Below are 21,153 nucleotides of genomic sequence, written 5' to 3'. Positions count from 1 at the left end.
TATCCCATGGATTTGGAACTGAGGCATAATGTAAATGGGAAAGCCTAGTTATCAGGATCTGCTGTTTAATTTATGCAAAACTGGGGCACTGTCATTCTGCAAATCATATGGTACACATTTTAGGAAGCCATCATTTACATAAAGATGGGGGCGTCCTGAGAAGTAGTATGTGTATGAAGACACACATCTGAATCACAGAATTCACACCCAGATTTCTATTACTACCTCACCTCCAGACTCCGTGATATTCGTTTCTCACTTTTAGGTTAGATCATTGCAGACACAAAGACCAAATTTGCATCTGGGCTAGGTTTCCAAATGCCTTCAATATTTAGTTGCATCTGCAGTTTTCAGTCAGCCACTCTCTATTTAAAAAAACTCATTTTCCTAAAAATTCTATGAAGACGCTTCTTTCTGTCTTTTAAAAGTACATTTTTGACCAATTTAATCTGTGAATAATTTGGTCCCCTGTAAATGATGTACTTTATTCATTCTTTTGTGAATTAAAATATTGAGTTGGCTCTACCATGGACATGGACTTTGTAATCTGTGTTTCAAGTCAGATGATGTGGATATATTTTTTTCTTTATTTTTAATTTTTTAAATTTGCCTTATATGTCTGGCAAGCATCAGCAGTCAAACTCATTGTATTGCTTCCATCAATACACACTCATATCCAATTCTATTACTTTCATGACACATACTTTTAGTATGTTTGATCCCAAGTATTTAGAAGTGTTGGGAGCCTTTTGTTGGCGCCAAGCTGCCGGGGCCATGGCAGCACAGTCCTGAGGGCACCACCGAGTAGTGTGAGAGCAAACCGAACTTTGGCTAAGGTAACCTTGCCCCCCCTTGTGCGTGCCAGTCTTGATTAGCTGGGCACCTGGTACTGTCTAGAAAAAGGAGTGGGGGAGGCTGCAACAGGGCAGACTCCTCGTTGCATTTGCTACTAATTTGCATGCCCTTGTGCTTTTCTCAGATGTGTTTTTTTCTCTTGCCCTGACTGAAGGCCAGATGCATTATTCTCCAAAAAGTTGTGGGCTAGGAGCTGGGTGCCTAAATGCTTTGTGGATTTGAACTTCAGTGCGTTCCTCCTGGCACCATGAGGGTATTGCCTCTGCCATAAGCCTCTGTACCACTGAGGCAAACCATTGAAAAACCTCTGGTGGCACCAGAGGCCCTGTTTATTTCTGTTGCTATGAAGAGCTTTATTAGGACAGGCTGCTTGTCCTGTCCCATTTGTGGGTCTCTCTCATAACTCTCACTATTGAAACTCTATTGAAACTCTCATAACTCTCCCTTCAGTAAAGGGAGTGGTCTAGCAGTCTTCAAAAGGCAGAAAAAAAAAGGAGTGAAGAGCTGCTGCCTTCTTTATCCACTCAGTTCACCCTTCCTTTGCAACTTTGTTCCTTTTTGCAACACTACCACGCAATAGGGAGGGTATGGAAACACATGGCTGCCCCCCCCAACTTAGCCTTTGAGTAAGCTAGCAATGCTGCATATCTCACCAAGTTACGTCAAGTATTCATTGCAAAGCTATAGACATTGGAGCATCTTGCTATTCCATGGCAGCGCAGAATTAGTATGTTGGGGCACAATTGGTACTTGCTGAGTTCCTGGAAAGAAGTAAGCAGGATGAAGGAGGGTTTAGCCAAGTTGCATATGTTGTTAAGTGATGCCACCATCTGGTGAGCTATCATTTTTAAAGGCAGATTGTCATGACACCCTCCACCAGCTGAGCAGTCACTTCAAAGGCTATGGTTTGAGCTCAGCTCACCCGTGTCTGGACAGATGCCCCTCTAGGGACCGGGGCCAGCACAGCTGTCTTAGGGTTAGCGGGGGTGAGTGAAGGAAAGCAGGCACTTCAGCAGTGAGCAGAGACCTGTGACAGTGAGATGCTAGCCAGGTATGCTCTGCGTTTCTCTAGGACTTTATGATTTCCCTACTGGGGTGAATTTTGCGACCTAGTGGTGAGGCCAAGCCACCTAAGGGTTACTAAAGCACTGAAAGCTCTTGCACACGCAATAGGATGAAGATCTTACTTGATGGTGAAGGCATGACAGAGCGAACACTCAGCCAGGAAATATTAGCAAGGTCTGAACGATTATGCAGCCTGGCAATTCAAGACAGGCAGTCTCCTACCACTTTTTAAAGTTATTTTTAATTTTAAGTAAAACGCAATAGCACTTAATTAAATACAACCCTTTCTCCCAGAAATTCTGTACTTGCTGTGTTATATTGTGTGAAATTTATGTTCTGATGGTTATAAACCTTCATCACTCTTTTCAACTTTAGTTACTGAGGGGACCAAGTTTTCCCTTGCATTTTGTCAGAATAGCAATGACTAATGTTAGATGTTTGGCTCTTCAGAGAGCAACAAGTGGAAAGTTTTTTTCTCTTTCGGACAGGCAAGCCCTTCTCATGTAGTACCTATTGCTATGTGATTGCTAGACGTACTGGAGAAACGGGCGAAAGGCTTTGCAGTCTTACATGCTACTTTCCATTTGCTTTCAGGGTCCTGTTGAGTTTAAGAGGCGAGTCCATCCCTTAATACAGAATATCTGTTCTTCTTCGTCTTTGATCCTAACCACATTTCCCAGGGTGTGTATTAACTGCAGTCTCCTGAGTGCCTGATTTCATCTCTTTTCTTCCTTGTTCACGTATCTGGTCAGAGAACTTAGTGTCACTGAGGCATATTCATCCCAAGCTCTGTAACCATCCTCCTGTACTGGATATTATGTACTTTATACATCTTAATGCCAGCTGTCTGGTAATGATCAGCAATGTGGGACTGATTATTGACTTTCAGGAGAACTGTGGAGATTGTAAATAATACAGTCTGTTAAGTTTGATGAAGAGATGTTTCTATGATTCTGTGATTTTTTTCTATGATTCATGAAGCCAAGAAGGATATTAGTCAAGAACAGACCTGTTGCTGATTACCCTGGCGTCTTTAGGGAACAATGTGCATTTCTCAAATCATTTAGGAAATATTCCACCTCATTGTAGAAAACTTATATTTGTGCACAGCCAAGACACAGATAACAGGAGTCAGAGGGAGGAGACAGGAGCATGTGCCTTGGCGAAATTCCTCTATTTCAACGCACTCTGATCTGCACTCCACCTTGAGGGTTCTCATATGAGTTTCTAAAACCCTAAAGAAGTAGAGCAGTTTGCCCATAATGACTTTGTTTAACTTGATAGTATTATGTCCAAGTTTCTTTAAAAAGGGTCATTTAGTATACATTTTTTCTTCTCTCTGCTTCTCCTTCTTTGGCTTCAGGTAAACATCTCAACTGAATTCATTCTGCATGATGGCCATGGACTTTGGGGTTTGGAGTGAGTTTTGTGTTTCTGTGTCAATAGTTAATGGCATCACTAACACCTAAATCATCATGGAGAATCTAATTTTGTGTTCTGCTTTAGGTGTCAGGACTATCATCAGCTATTGCAGGAAAAAATAAAGAATCACAGTCTTGGCATACGAAAACTTAAAATAAGGAAGAGCAGCATCATCAGCTATTTTCCTTTTTAATGTGATTATAAATCTACCAATGCAACACATCTGGTCCCACCAACTTAACTGCCTATATAAGCCACCATACACAGGCATATTTGTGAAAAAAGCTAGGTGTGTATAGAAGTATAACATGAATGTGAAATATGTGCATGGGGTTGAAACTAAAGCAAATTCTTTCTGCTTAGCTTGGATCTCATCATTTGCATGGATAAAATTTCTTTGCAAATTCCTCTGTGAGACAAAACAGGGCTTAACCATGCCTTTTGTAGCATTTGTTGTTTTTACCTCCGGTTTGTAAAACACTTTGCTATCCTCAGATGACAAAGTAGCAGGAGGGCAGACAGCTGTCAGAGCAGTTCAAATCCAGAGACAGAAGCCAGGCCTTTGTATTTCCAGTCTTGTATCCTGTGGATCAGTTTGTCACCTATGCAAGCATAGCTGAAGAGTCAAGAAAAGTGTATCTGCTGCACATGGAGGAACAGAGCAAGAAACCGGTCACTGCCACAGGTTAAGTGCCAGTGCTCTTTTCAACAGTTGTCCCAAGGTGCTCCAAAGCAAACAGTCATGTAAATGATACAGAAGTCCCACAGCAGGACAGTTAAAAGCATATATATTAAAAATAGCTGAACTGGCACAAGAATGAGAAGTCCATTACAAGACTGCTCAATTAATATTCACCAGTAGGGAGGAACGATAGCACAGGCATGGACATGAGATCCTGTGCTACCTCCTTGGCTTTCTTGTCTTTTTTAGCCTCAGCCCACACAGGGGTTCACGCCCTGACTCTGCCCTGGGATGCTGTACTGGAGAGACCCAGGCACCCACCATGCTCTCCCCCACCTCCCCCCATCTTTCTTCCCTTATCTCCAGGGCAAGGAAATGTCAGCGTGCTCGCAGGGAAGTAACCACAGCAAGTGACATCCAGGTGCTTGGAAGTCAGCTTAGCTGTGACTTTCATTTCCTTGGGCTTATTTCAGCATCTCTGTGGAGGACGGTAAGGATAAGCATGTCGAATGTAACAGGAAAATGTAAGAGACATGAAGGTAAGCTGGAATTTGACATTGTGTGAATTAATATCTACTGTTTCTGACCAGTGATCAGTTTGTCTAGGTGGTATTTGAAGGCCTTGGAAAAGGATCATCTGTGGCAGCTAAAGCAACCGACTGAGAAGGTACATCTCATTTTTGATTCTTTATTTTGACAGATCCTACTGGCCTGTTTTGGTCTGAGGTAAGCAAAACCAGGTTGTGCTAAGGATTCAGTGTTCAGCATATTGACCCTTGATTATGTTCATATCCAGGATCCAGCCTGTTTTAAACAGCAGGGTCACCTATCATCGGATGTATGTGCATTGTATACCTAGGAAAAGACACTTTTTTGTGTAGTGTGCTGTTGTAGCTATTAGACTATCAGAATCGGTGGGGTGAATATGGTATATTGCCCCAAATGTAGATTTTTGGTTATTTTGGTGCTACTCATGGTGTTAATTCTGCAGATCTTTGGGATTCCTGGAGGATAGGGCTTAGTCAGGTTTTCAACCCAAGAATCAAGACGTTAAAAAGGGAGGTGGAACAGTATGAATACTGCGGGAAAATAATCTTTCCAGACCAGAGCTGATACATGGGAGTTTGCCATGCCCCTACGCAGAGATATGATGTAGAAACAGTCTAGTTCTGCACTTGTTAAGGCTATTATCATGCCATTCCTACCTCCTCTTTACTTCGAGGGTTAACCAATTCCAGGGTCTCTTCCTATTAACTACCTCAAGCTTTATTCAAACTTAACCATCCCATTGAAAGTCAGAGGAAAATTTTGTAATATAGGATGTAATCATTTTGTAATAATGGAACATGAGTTGTAGTCCTCTCAGCTCTGGACTCATCCTGGAAAGGTCAGAGAAAACTACAGTTATCTTTGATAAGTTGTATCCATGCCTTTGGATGGATTTCTAATCCCAGGTTCTGGGTGGAAAAAGCCAAGTCCCAATACCTATTTCTGTAAATGCTATGAATTCGTTAATGTACAAACAAATGGTTTTGGAAAGAAAATGGAAAATTAGAGTTGTTGTTCAGCAAGTAAAGAAGATGCCTAGAAAACACCTTTGAAATTTTTAGCACTGAAAATCTCTTTAAGCTCTTGATGCTATAAATTAACCCATTTTAAAAGTACAACTCAGTCTTTTCCAAAACTGTTGGACTAAATGTTTCATGATATACTAACTTGCATCAGTATACTTTCATTTGTCTGCAGCAGTGAATACGAAGAATACACTCTGCTGTATTGTGGTTGAGTTCAATGATCGTACTGACATCTACTGGTATAATAATATTCTTAACTATTATGTGTGATATTTGAGGTAAAAAATTACAAACTTGTTAGTTGTGGTATAAGAAAACATCAGTCCCTGTAAGTACTTATGTTACTTCTCTTTTTTTTGCATTAAAACAACCAACTATGCTACTGTGCTCACATCTTGCTAATAACGGAATACATTTTCAGGAACTGCATTTTCATTTGAATGAAATACACCATTGCCAGGGTTGCAATTTCAGTATTTTGGTTAGTATTTTCATTGGTTGGTATATCAACCAATTTGTTTTGGTTTTTTAGCACTCCCTAGTCATGCTAGGGACTGGGGATGCTACAGGCTAATTCAGTATTAAACAAATGTCACTGCAATGACAAAAAAGGAATAGAACACAAATTTAATGGTAGGCACAGGTTTTCTGAGTCAGAGTTTGAATAGCACTAGTATTACATCAGAACTGCTGTATTACCACTCTGACAGTACAGACGTCCTGCAACACAGCACCTGCATGAGGACAGAAAGACACCCGACTCTCTCCTGCAATCACCTCTGACTGAAGTTATTTTGACACTTCTTGGAAGAGTTTTTAATTTATAGCTGGCCAAGCACATCACAAAATGGAATGGAATCCCATTAGAAATTAACATGCTAAAAAGCTGATGGGCAGGGAACAGTACATATGAATTATTGCGTTTCACAAATCTTTAAAACACAAAAAGACAAACAAACAAGAACATTTAAATGTAATAATATTTCCAAAGGAATGTGTCCTAAGCCATTTAACACATGAAGGAAGTTATGTCACTCTTTCTTCAAACATCACTCTGTAACCTTGTAATAGATAACTTTTGCTATATTTTAGATGTTTTTTTCCTCAAAACCTGAGGAAGAAAAAGGTATGCTAAAGTACCACCTTTTAAATAACGCTGCATTGCCAGATTTCAAGTCACATTTCCAAAAAGTCCAATGTTGGGAATGTTCTCTCTAATTTTGGTTGAGTCCCCTGATTGCAGAGCAACATTTTTATTGTGACCAGAGGAGAGAGACACAATGGGTACTGTGCCAGTTCAGGAATGAAGAAAAAAGACTAAGAAATTAGATCCTTTGAGATTTAATAAGAAATTTGTATGCTTTGTCTTTCAAAGGATCTTTGAAATGGTCTGTGGAATAGCCCGTTTAATAATGAAAGTTGCAGGGTATGTATAGCAGCTGTTGCTTGAATTCTGTCTATGCTCATCATTAAATCTACTTCATTAACAAGATGTGCAAAGCACCGACAAAACTTATCATAGGATTGTGCTAGGTTGAACAGAGCAACTCTTGAAACAGTTGATTTATGTTCTACCTGCAGTCAGACAGGACTACAGTTTTACACACTTCTTGAATGTGATTATATTTTTTGATCCCAGTTTTAGACTTTATCAAAACAGTAAGAAATTATGAAGTCTGAGATGGTGGAGCAGTAGTCTTGATAAGTGATTTGGGAGGTGAAAATACTGCCAGATGTTTTGATTACCAGTAGCTTTGGACATGAAGATATTTTGTACATGTGATGATCTCATATTCTTTGTAAATTAACATCATAATTACATTAGATAAATCCTTTTATGCTTCAGTCATTATAAGGATACGTGACTCACTATAGTTTGCTCAGAGAAACTGCTGACCAATAATCATGTTAAATGCTTTCCCTTTACTGATGTGTAGCTTTCTAAAACTACAACAAATCACAAGCAATATGGCCCAATCTAACCTTCTTGACATGACATGTTCTCAGTGTGGCATTAGAGCAAGGCATTAGGAATATAAACTCATTTATAATAAATAGTTATTATTTTCAAAATATTTAAAAGAGTATTTGAAAATGTATTTAAAAGACTAATTTATTGTTACTTGAATCAAGAATATACTTTCTAGTCAGCTACCGCACTTCTTCCAGTAAGGCACCCAGGCACCCAGTAAGACATCCACTGTCTGACTGTTTCCAGTGAAGAGTATGAGAAAATTATGATAATTAATGTAATGAACATAATGTTCGTATGAATGTTCAAAATGTTCAAAATAATGAACATAAATATAAAAATAATAAATATTTTCCCTCTGTCTCATTGTTTTTCTTGTCTTCATATTTAAGTCTCTAACAGGTTTTCTTCCATAGTTTTTTTCTAAACTTGTATTGACTCCATGTAAACTTCTGTCCTGTGGCAAGGAGCTCCATGTGTTGCACAAAGAATTATCCCCTTCTGTTTTAATTAGTAACTTTTAGTTTAATTTGAGGTCTCCAAGTACTTGCAGTTGAAGACACAACGAACTTTTGTTTCCTATTTTCCCTCTTTGTCCCATTTTCTGCTCTACAGTGTCCCTCAATCAGTGTTGACTTCCTGTAAGCAAAGACTGTAGCAGCTATTATGGCATCTCTTGGGGAAAAATGTTTGATGCTGCACCAGTCAACTAATTTGTACATCTTCAATTTCAATCATTTTCACTAAAAACATTGCCTGTATTTTATTGTACTGTAAAAGGGTGATGGTATGTTAATCATCCGCATGCATCGTGGATTGTTCCTTCCCTGTAGTGTATATTTGATAATTATGTGTGTCCACATGATGCAACCACATGGGTACCAGGAGCAGCATGCTTACATCAGCACAGTGTCCACCTGGGCTAAAATGCTCTGTTGCCCAGAACTAATTAGCTGAGTCAAGGTACTGCACTAATTGGGATCTAGTGTTTCTGGTACCTAAGCCATCTCTGAATACCTGAAACTAGGTTCCCTATCTCTGCACAGCAGTGCATCATGCCACGTAGGCATATCTGAAGTGCTAGGTAGCAACAAGAAGTCAGGACTGGTCCCAGTGGCAGCTTGAACCACCCTGTGGACCAATTCTGCAGAGAAACTACTAGGGACTTGACACCTTTCCTGCTTTATGAGCTTGTAATAGGTTCAGGAAGTTGCAGTGATGGATACTGGATTACACTATATGCCCCTCTTCATCTGACACTTGGTAAATGTAGTCCTTACATTTCTTTTAGTTTCTCTTGGGTGTTCAACTGATTTATTTACAATTTTGAAGAGAAATTAAGAAACCCTTTTTTGAGCCATCTGCCAAATTAATTTGAAGTATAAATCTCTTTTGTTGATTCTCTTCAAGCTTCTGTGCTGAAAGTCTATCAGATTTATTATTATTTCATCCATTGGAGAAACGCTTATTGAGTTTTAACAGATGTTCAAATTCCTTAATTTCTAGAGTTTGCAATTCCCCCCTGGTCTTAATGAGTGTCTTCAGTACCTCTGGGTTACAAGGCGTTTATGTTCCCACAGAAAATTTGATTTCTCAAATCTCCCATCAAGGTTGAAAAATTACTTATCCCCTGCCACACTTGTAAGGAAAATACCCTTGTAAGCAATGCATGACTCTCACTCCTGTACTTGGTACACACTCCCCTATCAGACTGCTGATGCTTACGGCTTAATGAAAGCTTGAGGCAGCTGAAAGTCAGGAGGCAAAACTGGTATATGTATTTTTTTTCTCAAAACTATTTATAACTGGGTATAAACATACTGTTCCTGAATAAAATTGCAGAGGCAAAGTCTTATTACACTATTAGGAAGATAAATTTGCCTGTTCAAAGTATTTCGAGCATTTCCTTTACAATTCATACAAAAGGATTCAAATAAAGATGTTCCCAAAGTTGAGAGCATTATATGAAGTAAGGGACCTGTTTGGATATTTTCCTGAGACAAAAAGTAGAAGGTAATGAATCTGGATATGGAGCCAAAGAAAATGTGATTAGTCCAGCTTGGTATTTGTTTGCAAATATATTAGATGTCTGCTCCTTGCTATGGCTTCCAGGGCCTTGATGGAAGTACTGAAATACGGGCAGAGAGTATTTGTTGTCTTACAAAATGATGCTGGGCCAAAAGCTGCCTTAGCAAGGAAGAACATAGACAAGGGTATTCAAATCTTTCTCCCTCCTCAGACTGAGGCATTTCCTATCAGGTAAGGTTTAGGGATCATGAAGTTCTCTGGCTAGCTGATACCTAAAACAAAAGCTTGCTCCTTTTCATGTGGAGTCGAGATGTCCACATATACACGGAATAGTTCAGTGGGCAGATGCTCCACCAGGAGTGTAGCAGACCCTGATTTTCATGCCTCCCTTTGTTTGGACTGAGGGCTCTCTTGATCAAGGACACTACTGTGACATTCCTGGAGTGAGCCAGGTTAAAGACTTCTGTTTTTAAACGTCAATAATGCCATGTATGAGGAACAGTCTCGGTGTCAAAGGCAGGGACTCTGCCCAGCTCAGCATACCATTAGCTACGATAGTCTAGGTTATTTTTGCAAGAAATGTAAATTTAAATCCCTTCCAAAAGGGATCTCAATTCATTTGTCTGAGTGCCAAATTCTTCCTTAAAAATGGTGAAGAAGCAGGATGACCTTTGGTCATTGTGGTACCTGGGCAGGAAGGTATCTTCTAACAGAGAAGTCTGGGTACAGTCCTCAAAATCAGATAGAAATATGTCTCGTTTATGAATTCTAGCAGGGCTTGCCTAAGGGTAGACCAAAAGTATATCAGGAAACAAGGATGGAGTAATCTAGGTAAATTCAATGTCACTAACATAATGCTGACAGATCTCAAGGTGATCTGAGGCAGCAGCCTTGGATGGGGCTGAGTGTTGGGTGTAACAACACTGGTAGCCTTCTCTAAATACTTACACAGATCTGGAGAAAGGCTTTTTGATCTCTCCAGCTTGAGTAAATTCTGTAAGAACTGCTTCTCTCTAACTTTTCTGAGGATAGTTTCAATACCCAGGTCCAACATTTATTTCATTTACAGAGGAATGGACAGTGGCATTATTAGAAAAAGCACCTGCAGAAGACGTCTGCAGTGAGGGCAACCTTGCAGGCACATATGCCTGAAGGCACCAGCAATGTTCCTGCAGTGAAGTCCATGTGAGTTGTCACGCATTAGGTCCCAGAAAAGAACACACATGGTAACCTGGAAGAGGGAAGGAGAAAGGCTGCTTGTAGCCACATGAGCAGGAGGATGGAGTCTGTGCTGCGGGGCAGGGGGTTGTATGCAAACCAGTCGTCTAAGTTTGCATACAGCTACTTCCATCCAGTTTATGTGAGGAGCAGTCCTAAAAGCTACAAGGGTTTTTCTCCTGCTGCTGGCTTCCCTCCCGTCTCTCTTGTCAAGTCTTTCCTATTGAAAGCCACTCAGGGGGGAGGGGAGGTGTAGAAATGTCTCTCTCGCTGTCTGCAGCAGCTCCTTTCTGCTGTTAGAGTAGCATTTTACAAACCAGATGTGCATTTTGGACCTTCTTCATGTTCAAGAACGTCTGTGTATGTTAAGGTAATACAGGGATATGAGATATAATAGGGTTAATATTTTTGTGCCCTCTGCCTTCCCATGTTTCTGCAGTTGCCTGGGCATTTAGAGTTCTGTTTTTCAATGCTCAAGTTCTCAAACGATACGGACATGAGAGAGAAAAGCATGGGAGGGAAAGGGTGATTTTTGTTTAGTTGGGTTTTGTTTATTTTCTGAAATGACATTATTATTCTTCATTCCTCCTGCATACAAATTAAATTCAGAGTTCAAATACTATTAACAGCAGCTTTGAAATTCATCACTTTGCAGTTGTGAAATCCATTTCCTCTTGGTTTGTCCCCTTGGCAACAAAAATTAGAAGGCAACCGTATGATGAAAAAAAATTGCAGCTCATCTGAGTCTGTCTTTGCATAACACATTTTAAGATTCTGACTGGTTGTAGACTTGATGTTGGCTCAATCCAGAAAACTGGAGGAAGTTTATGAGTGCCTTGAGATCTTGTCCTGTGGCCTGCACATTCTATGAAACCTTAAAAGGTTGGAGAAAAAAAATGGAGACTTAGCCAATGACAGTGGCAACACCATATAGCTAGAAAATTAACTGTTTTCTACATACAAAGCTGTGAGTACAGATGGGCAACCATTTTACTGCTGAAAGAGCTTACTACAGTTGTGTGTTTTTATATGGAATATTCATTCTTATTTTTACTTATGGTGGAAGTTTCTGACACTTACTGAACAGCTAAGGGCAAATTTTCAAATTTCATATCAAAATCTGTAAGAGCTCCTCATGGCAATACCAATGTGAGAAGGAAACCTTATCTAAAAGAGAAGCAGCTGACCCAAACCAAAGTGATTTACTGAATCAGCTTCCTGCTCTAACACAGCTTTTTTAATTTTGGTGAGAGTACAGTTGAACTAAATTTATATTCGTTTCATTTGTTAAAATGATTTTCACTTAGTACTAAATTCCTATTTAAGAATGAAGTAAAATGGACCTTTCAGTTTTAAGATACTTGTATAAATGGGCTTATTCCAGAAAAGCCAACCTTTTTAAGTCTTTAGTCAGTTCAAACCTCTTTCCTCACTGTTTTTTTTCAGTTTTTCTTAGTACTTTCTTGGTGGCATGTAGGAACGGTGAGCTTCTTTGCAGCAGCTGAGCAGGTACAGAGGAAGGCAAGTCCGGCACCAATCAAAGCAAATCGTAAGGATTTTTACATCAGTGAACCTGTCTGAGACCTTAATAACTTGGCCAGTTACAGACATGCTCATTCACATCTGGGCCAACAGTGTGTAGCACAAAACACCAGAATTTTCCTCCTTTCATCCAGCTCACTGAATAGGAGGTATTCTCAATACGAGAAAGGTTCCCCCCACTCTTCCTGTTTTTACAGGTGCTGATCTTGCTAGACAAAATAGCATTGGTATAGGATGACAGGGATAATGGCTAATAAACCCTTTTTCCTGGGTAGCCTCTTCAAGAGATCAGAGCTATTTCCTTCGGAGATGTCACCTGCCATCTGCAAATGGCTGGGCTGATGTGAATGAGCAATATGTAGTTTTCAAGTTCCTAGGCAGAGGGCTATGTACTTCACATGTTTGGATTTTAGACTCAAAATCTCCATCCCGACACCAACACCAACACTGTGTTGGTAATTCCTAGTCTGTAATAATCAGATATTAAACTCAACTACGTATTAATAGTATTAACTGCAGTTAATAATACTAGTAATAATAATAGTTTTAGCCCTAAACCAAAGTGCAGCTACAGCATAAATAAGGTGGAAGGACACAGATGTACATTTCGGCCCCTTCTCCACACGTAACTTAAAACTGAGAGAGATCACGCAGAGCCACGTGGAAACAGCCCCTTTCGCAAAGCATCTGTGGAAGGATCATGGATGAAGGTTGTTTGCAAGGTCTCTCTGTACACAGAATGACTTGGCAAAGCAATCTGTAAATTTTCATTGCCCTCTCAGACTACAACTCTGATGCTGGTCCTTATCTGGGACTGGGAGATACCATTTCGATGGTCCAATAGGTAGGGAACCAGTTATCCAAAGTAGGTAATATCATGACTGTTTCTGGGAACAAAAGGCTTGAGACTGCAAATGCAGAGCTGTATTTTTCCTAAGCTTTTAGCTCTGAAAACCACTGAAACAGAAACAGCTCTCCAATTTCACAGTTTGGATCAGAAGCAAAGAAATGCAGATGCCATGTTCTCTTAAGAGAACAGCTAATCTGCATCATACACTGTATAGGTAAGGATCTTGGTTACAGTGATTAGCTAAATAGTGCATACAGAGGAAAATACAAGCTATTTGGAGAGTGATAAACTGCAGAGCCATATGACAAATTGATCCATACATACTGCTCTGCTTTACTTTAGTTTCAGCAATTCATCTTCAAGAGGATTTATTCTGAAAATAAATCAACCTGCCAGAGAAATATTTCCTTTTCCTCCTATAAACACGGCTCCCTCCCATCTAATGTACTGTAGTTTACCTGGCTGTAAAACTGGTTAATTACATGGCATTTTTTTCCGATAAATTTATATCACTGTTCTGATATCCCAATACTTAGGGAAGAGGTGTTACCATTTTCAATACATAACATGATCAGCTGCATACAAACTCCTCAACTAGTCAGGTCAGTTCCTCCATTCTGAATTTTTTAAAACTCAAGGAAATCTCATGTAGGACCTACCTATTTTCTAACACAAAATTTATTAATGAGATATTGTCTTGTGTTTTCAAATACTGGAACAACTGTTGCATTGACAAGTCCCCCAGATCACATGTTGCTCTGGACTGTGTCCCTTGAGGCATTTCTGAAAAAACCCGTTTAAATTAGATTTTCTGAGAGTGGGGTCTGTCAAATATGTGGCTGCCTTTGGCAAAATACAACATTTGAAAAAAAAAAAAAAAAAGCCTTAATCTGACAAAACCAGACTCTCCTTGTAGGTTTTATGTGTCTGAAAAATCTACGATAAGGTTAATATGTTTTGTCACTTATTTGGCTTTACCTCTCTGCTATGGGCAAGGCCTGTGGTTTTAAACAATCCTGTTTGTGTGTAAATAAATGCCCTTTTAATTTGCCATAATTTCAAGTATTTTGTTTTGTAGTTATAAATAATTAACATACCTTTTATGATTTTTTTACTCTGTTTTACCTTACAGGGCATACTTTCTCTTCTACGCACATGTGTAACCTCCAATAGCAATAATAACAGTTATGAAGTATGTCCCCAGGGGAGACAATTTCCCTAAAAACCTTTAAAATGTAAATCTATGCACCATTCTTGCCAACATGTATGCTCCAGTAAGTGAAACTAATATTCTGTACTTGCCAGCATAATAATCCAAAAATTGAATAAATTCCAAGCACCAAAGTTAAGAGAAAGTTCCTAATTTTAACTCTGCATAACAACATGTATGGTGTTACCTCCAACTGCATAGTTACTTCTTGCCATCTGACTTTTGAAGCATAACTTTTTGTTGACGTGATGGAGAAGAAGAGTGTTATATTTAATTTAACTGTATGCTTCTGCTAGTATAACTTTTGGAAAATGTAGTACAAAAGCATTGTATTCTAAAGAGCTCCACGAAAAAGAAGAAAGATGGTGATCTAGCCTTATTTGGATAGATAAGGATAGAAGGCATAACCACATACTTAATATATTTAGATTAGCAGTTATAGCAATTACTTAATCATAGTTACCTTTGATCTCAGGTTGGTTTTCTACAGTTGCATTCCACTTAATGCAATGGATTACTCTTGGTTTACGCATCTGGGAATAAAATTTGATCTATAATAATTATTACCATTTTCTGACAAGGAAGATTGTTATTAGTTGTGTTTAACCTAAAATTTGAGTAAATGCTCTGCTGAAAAGTGTAATATTGTGTCTATGTATGCATAAATACACATGAATATACATTAACAAAATGGTGCTGTAATATTGAAGAGTAAGGTTAAAAAAGAGAAATGTATTCAATTTTTAATTAAGCTAGTGCTTATGAAAAGGTCTCTTTTAAGTTTTATTCTGAGTTCAGAGATGGAATTTTTCAATCATATATATAAAATATATAAATATTTCTGAGTCACACCTCTCAGAATTCTTCTAGGTCCCTAAAATATATATTCTACTCATTCAGCAGTGGGGCATGCAATACCAATGCCCATACCAAAATATAATACCCAGAGTGATGAAACTAAACAATTACTGTTGTGAATGCATCTTTTTTGTTAGGAAATAAATTGACTTGTGCCATAAATGTTGTCAAATGCGTTTCATAGGCAATATCCTTCTCACAGTGAAGTCAATGTTTGTGACTCAGATAGAGCAAGATCAGACTCTCACTCTCATTTCATTTCCTAGATCCTATTCCTATTCCTATTTTAAAAGACTCCATTCACAGCAGTGGTCTGATGAATGATTTAATGGACACATAGCCTTGTTTTTGGTGCCCCTGTTATTTTTGTAAAGAGTTTTTTTCTGAGTTTACTTCTCCTTCGTGTTTTCTAATAAATCTAAGCAGTACATCATTAATATTAATCACTGCTATTTTACCAGCAGTAAGTAAATCAGGAAGGCAGACATTTCACCCAATATTGATACTTCTACCATGAGTATATTATAAATTGGCCTGAGAAATGAAATATTACTGCAGATTAATACTGGAGAACATAAATTTTTTTTTTAGTTCCCTTTCATCTTCCCCTTCAGAGTCCTTTCTGACAGAATATTATATTATGGATTTTGTGGTCATAATGGTCTTTTGAAGAAAGCTTATGTTTTAAAAAACAGCTTGCATTTTTTATTTAAAATCACGTGGATAAATGTATGAAGATATATCAATTATTTTTTTAGTTTGTGAACACATTTAGACTTGAAATACAAAGTAGATTCTCTTTCCTCACATTATAAGGACAGCATCTCTCAAAATTGCACAACAGTAATGGCCACACCATTTACACTAACAAAGCCATAACATAATTTAAACATTGTGTCTCACTGTACATCACCTAACCCACCCTGGGGAATCATTCATACTTTGAGACCCTGTTTTTCTGGGAAGGGGCTGGAGATGTAACATGGTTTCCTCATTGTGGAATCAGTGAAATTACTATCTTTTTGTCCTACTTTATGACACTTCTGGCAAAAAGAAGAAATTAGTAAATACTAATTGCTGATGTCTTTCCAGTTATCTTTCTAAACCTGTTAGCAGGTATATCCACAAGACCACTAGCGTATGCCAACCCCTAATAATTTGCTTTGTTACTTGCTAGAACTGTGTCTGCATGACTCTTCATCGGAGTCATCAGCTACTGTACACGAGAGCTCATTATATTACTGTGATGCAAATTCCCATTACAGATGTGTTGTATGTTTACCAAGAGGGCTAGGTTTGTAGGTACAGCTATGTTAGCGTAATTAAACCCATGCAAATATTTTTAATACAGCAAGGCCTAAGGTAGCATGATGTTTTGAACTTCAGTAGGTATAATCTACTTAAGATGTACTTCAAGGGACTTGACAAAAACTGAATATAATTGAAAATGCAATTCTACTTGCGTTTGAATAGCAGTTGAATAGCAGTTTGCATGTTAAAAAATTATCTGAAAGGTATGTCCCATACAAACACAAAATGCACTGGGAAGAACTATTACACAGCTGATGTTGTTATACATCAGGAGTAAAGTACCATTGCACCTATTTTTGACCTGTTTTTAGCTCCAAATAAACTTGCTAGAGTCACTATATTTTATTTCAGTGGGATGCCATGGTTAAAGCCTGAGCAACAGAAAAAATAACAATAGCCGTCTAATTTTGCACTTACCTAATCTACTGTGGCTTATTTATTGAACAATGATACAAACAAATTGTACCTTATTTTTAAGATTTCATTCTGGATTCAATAAAGGCTCATGTAACACAGAAAGCCAGTGGGACAGTTTATAGAGCATTCAATGTCCTAGCTATAGTAAACAGAGCCTCTATATTTGATTTAAAAAACCAATATGCTCACCAGCACATGCTGGATCGAACAATGTAACCTGTAAATAAAATCTTGAAAATTAATTTTAATTAATAAAAAATTATTAATTTTTCTTAGTTAAGAAATGGAAGTTAAATAGATATAATTACATACATATTTTAATATACATCAGAGGAAAAGGTAGCTAATCATTTGGAGTTCTTCAATCTGCCAACTGTCATAAGTAAGAGAAATATTGTTTGGAGGGTCAAATTTTTTCAGATGTTAGTCTTCCATTAAAAAAAAAAAAAATCCATGCAGTGTACAAAGAGCTGCGTTTCTTAAAGTTTACATGATAAATGTTCTGCTTGTGGAAGTGTTTGTACCAGGATTGCATTTATTGATCCTCTGTCAAATAAATAGGGCAGCATTCCATTCTATCTCCAAAACAATAACTTTCTTTAAATTGTTTGTGAGACAAAAAAACCCGCCCCAAACAACTATCACTTGAATATGATGACGCTTACAGTTAAAATCCATTTGGAGAAAGAACCAAACCAGAAGGAACCAGACGAAGGGCGCACCAAGCCTCTGCAGAGCCAGGGCCGACGTGCCCAAGGGAACAGCGTGGATTCCTTTCCCTGTGCAGGGTGTTATCGCAAAAGAGCCGTCCGAGCACGTCTACAACGAAGAATTATCTCCTGGCAAGGAAAAGGGGAGACCGTCATCCTGATAATGTTCGCTAGGTGAAGCAAAGTTAAGAAACAGCAAAGTACTTCCACTTTTTGCAGAACTTTTTTTTTTTGTGGTCATTGCAAACACTCCTGCATTATGTGCTTTACTCCCACGATGTATATACACGTGAAAGGTACACAGCATCTTCTGTTAGCTAAGACACTATCCAGCTGTTGCTCAGAGGGAAAATCTTGCTTTCATTAGCCCTATGACCTTATTCATCATTTTGTCTAACGTCGTCATGGCTTGTTTGTTGGTTTTTTTTTTTTTTTTTTAACATTTCCGAACGTTTCCCATTTCCCCCGTTCCAGCCCAGTTTCATCCTTTTGCACCAGAAGGGGTAAAGCCGGTGGCTAGCGGGGCAGCAAGAAGGGGCTCTCCCTGCGGCACCGCAGGGCCGGGCCCAGCCGGAGGAGGCACGGCACCGCCGGAAAGAGGCAGGGGTGAGCGTGCCGCCGCCGCCTGCGCTTCATTCACGAGCAAACGGTCAGCCTGGGAAGGGAAACCAGGGCAGCCCAGCTCCTCGGTGTCATCCCCGGCAAGGCGTGCGCTCCGCCGCTCGGCCCCCTCTGCCGCCTCGCCTGCAGCCGCGGGGAGAGAAACTTTGCTGGAAGGGCTGCGACGCGACACGCCAGGGAAGGAGCGGGCCGGGCAGCCCTCAAACGTGCCCCCCCAACCGCCTTGATGCCCCCGCCCGCCGCTGCGGGGATGCGGCCGCAGTCCCGCTCCGCGCCGCGGGCTCGGCGCCGCGGGCTCGGCGCTGCGGGCGGCCGCCCGAGCCAGGCCGAGGGGACGCCGCGCCCGGAGACCCGCCGGCGGGTGGGGGTGCCGCGGCGGGCCGGAGCCCGGGCCGGGGCGGGCGGGGGGGCGGCGGGGCAGGATTAGGTTTCAGGCCGCCGGGGCGTGCCTGAGCGCGCTTGCCCCGCGGCGCGGCTCGGCGCCGTTACTTGGGGGCGGGAAGGGCGAAGGCGGAGAGCGGGGCCGGGCCGCGGGGCCCTCCGAGCCGCCGGGGTAAGCGGGGCGCTGGGCCGGGCGGCGGGGAGCGGGGTGAGCCCGCCCGTGTCGTCCTCCGGGGATGCGGGCAGGGCGGGGAGGGGCCCGCCGTGTCGCCGGAGTTTTGAGCGGCCTTTTGAAACGTATTTACCTCGCAAAGTTTTATTTGTTATTGTTCTGTTGATGCGCCGGGTTTCGCGGGGGCGGGGGGGCGGTTGGAGGAGGAGAGAGGCCGTGGAGCCGCGGGGGGGCTGAGCCTGTTGCTTCCCCCCCCCCGCCCCAGGGCCGCGCTGTCCGCGGGCGGCGGGCAGCGGCGCGGGGGCCCGGGCCGGGCCGCGGCTCGGGCCTGCGGCAGGCGGGCGGTCCGCGGGCTCGGGCGGCCTGGCGGGGAGTCGTCCTCACGTAAACAAAAGCCGAGCCTCCCCCGGCTGCTGCAGGGAGCGCTGCTCGCCCCCTCCCCCCTTTCTTCTTCTGACCCCAGCGGGAGTGTTTCGTGCCGGGGGAGGGCTCCTCACCTGCTGCCGCCACAGACCTGCGGGCGGCAGCGGCCCTCGCCCAGCGCTTGCCGTCGGCGGCGTTGAGACTCGCTGGGAGCCAAAAGCGGCCCAGAGGCTCGAGCGGGACCGGCGGTTTCCTCCGCGGACGGGGTGCGGGCTCCTGGCGGAGCGGCGACCGCGAGTCCCCGGGTGCCCGTGCCGGTACCTGTTGCCGTGCTGGTGTTGGTGCTTCTCTCGGGTCGGGACCCCGCTGTAGTTCTCTAGCATCCCCCCGGGTCTGCGTTTAAACGTGACCGTTTTGGCAGCGTGGAAGTGGAGGGGCGAGGCGCAAGCCTCAGTTGTGCCCCTTGACGGGTCTGGTTGCGCAAAGGAAAGCGTCTGCTTTTTGGGGTGGTTTGTGTCTCGTGTGGTGTCCCCCCTTGCTGCCAGTACCTCTCTACTTACTGGAAAGAGTAATAGGAAGAAAGAAAATAAAAGAAAAACTCTCACAAAGCCGACCATTTGAACTCCGTGTACCACGTTTACAGATTTGATTTGACATTTCGCTGAACAATGTTGGTTTTGTTTTTTTTTTTCCCCTTAAGCTTTTACAAAGACTGCCTCATCCCTTTATATTTTTGCTGCTTAACACACGCAGATTTTGTTAGGATAAGCTGTTGAACAGAAAACGTCCTTACTGGCTTTGGTGCCACAAAGGGTAGCAGGAGTCTCTTGCCGGAGCAGAGCAGTGGTTTACAGTAGTGAAGCTGAAGGGTCTGGATTTTGCCGTTGCAGAAGTCTATTGTGTAGTTCCTTTTGGTTTCCATATCAGCACTGCATTTTCCAAGATAACAGCAACTCGTTGGGAGAGAGGAATCTAAACCGGAAAAGGGGAAAGTGGTAATATTTTGGGGAAATGTTATTTGATGCTCCTGTGGAAACGAAAAGTAATGTAACATTAGAAGAAAAGAATGCAGAATGAAAATATCTAAGGACATATCCACCTTAACTAGCAACATGTTTTATGACTTACAAGAGAGGACATCACCTTATTTTTTTGTTTTCAAAATTGTTATCCATTTTTAGTATACATTTTTTTAATCTCTCTGTATCATGTTAACAGTAACATGCACAGTAACATTTACTGATTAGCACTGGTGTTTCTAATGGCTTCCTTTGTGCTTTCAAGAAGCTTTTTCATCAGGAACTGGATACATTCTCCCCTCTCTTCACACAAAAGTGCACTAGGAAAGTTAGATCAGTATCAGCACTAGGGGAAAGGGAACTGCACTACTTACATACTAATGGATGATCTTTATATTCCATCTGGCTCTGTGTCTGTGAATTCTTCAGAGAGGAATGCCATACAACTTCTCAGTCGTGCAGATTGCTGTAAATGGTTTTGTTTTAATAGATAACACTTTAATCAGTCTATTGAGAACCATTGTAAAGACCTTTTAAATCATCTGCTCCATGTTTCATGTAAGAAAATTTAAAATTCTGTGGAGAGTACCCAGTAAATTTTCTAATTGGTTTTATATTTGAGCACCCTGCTGAAGCAGTTTAAGCCAATACAATGCTATGCTGGCAGTATACTGTATCATCATTGGTAAGAACAGTTTTGTTTCACCGTTGGCATTCCCAACAACTCAATATATAAATACCCCATTTTTGTGTAGACAGTATTGGAGTATTTCTTTCGTAGGCTTTTCAGACCCTGTCCTTGCATCTGAGACACCTGGCACGGTAGTCTTCTTACATGCTGTAATGATTTTCTGCATTACTTGCCCGTTATTGTCGCAATATA

General features: G+C 41.1%; 1 protein-coding gene and 1 long non-coding RNA gene across 17 annotated transcripts in view; one reads left to right on the top strand and one right to left on the bottom strand.

Moving 5' to 3' along the window:
- Window positions 1–11,371: 11,371 nt before the first annotated feature.
- Window positions 11,372–20,155, bottom strand: LOC142421545 (uncharacterized). Its single transcript, XR_012778919.1, has 5 exons — window positions 20,045–20,155; window positions 19,573–19,810; window positions 17,670–17,843; window positions 14,882–14,951; window positions 11,372–11,690 (listed from the first exon to the last, which is right to left on the bottom strand). It is a non-coding gene; the product is annotated as an uncharacterized LOC142421545 (long non-coding RNA).
- MPDZ (multiple PDZ domain crumbs cell polarity complex component) overlaps window positions 18,288–21,153 on the top strand; it is a 137,731-nt gene continuing 134,865 nt past the window's right edge. For 15 of the 16 annotated variants that reach the window (XR_012778912.1, XR_012778915.1, XR_012778916.1 and 12 more), the window contains exon 1: window positions 18,780–18,888. The gene's annotated coding sequence lies outside the window, so the exon portion shown is untranslated. Of the gene's footprint in view, window positions 18,364–18,779; window positions 18,889–21,153 lie in introns of those variants that run through there. The other variant, XR_012778903.1, reaches the window with a different exon arrangement.

The sequence above is a fragment of the Mycteria americana genome, chromosome Z (genome assembly GCF_035582795.1).
Source record: "Mycteria americana isolate JAX WOST 10 ecotype Jacksonville Zoo and Gardens chromosome Z, USCA_MyAme_1.0, whole genome shotgun sequence".
Taxonomy (NCBI): Eukaryota; Metazoa; Chordata; class Aves; order Ciconiiformes; family Ciconiidae; genus Mycteria; species Mycteria americana.
The sequence above is the reverse complement of the archived record's forward strand: the minus strand, read 5'-3'. Positions and strand labels throughout refer to the sequence as shown.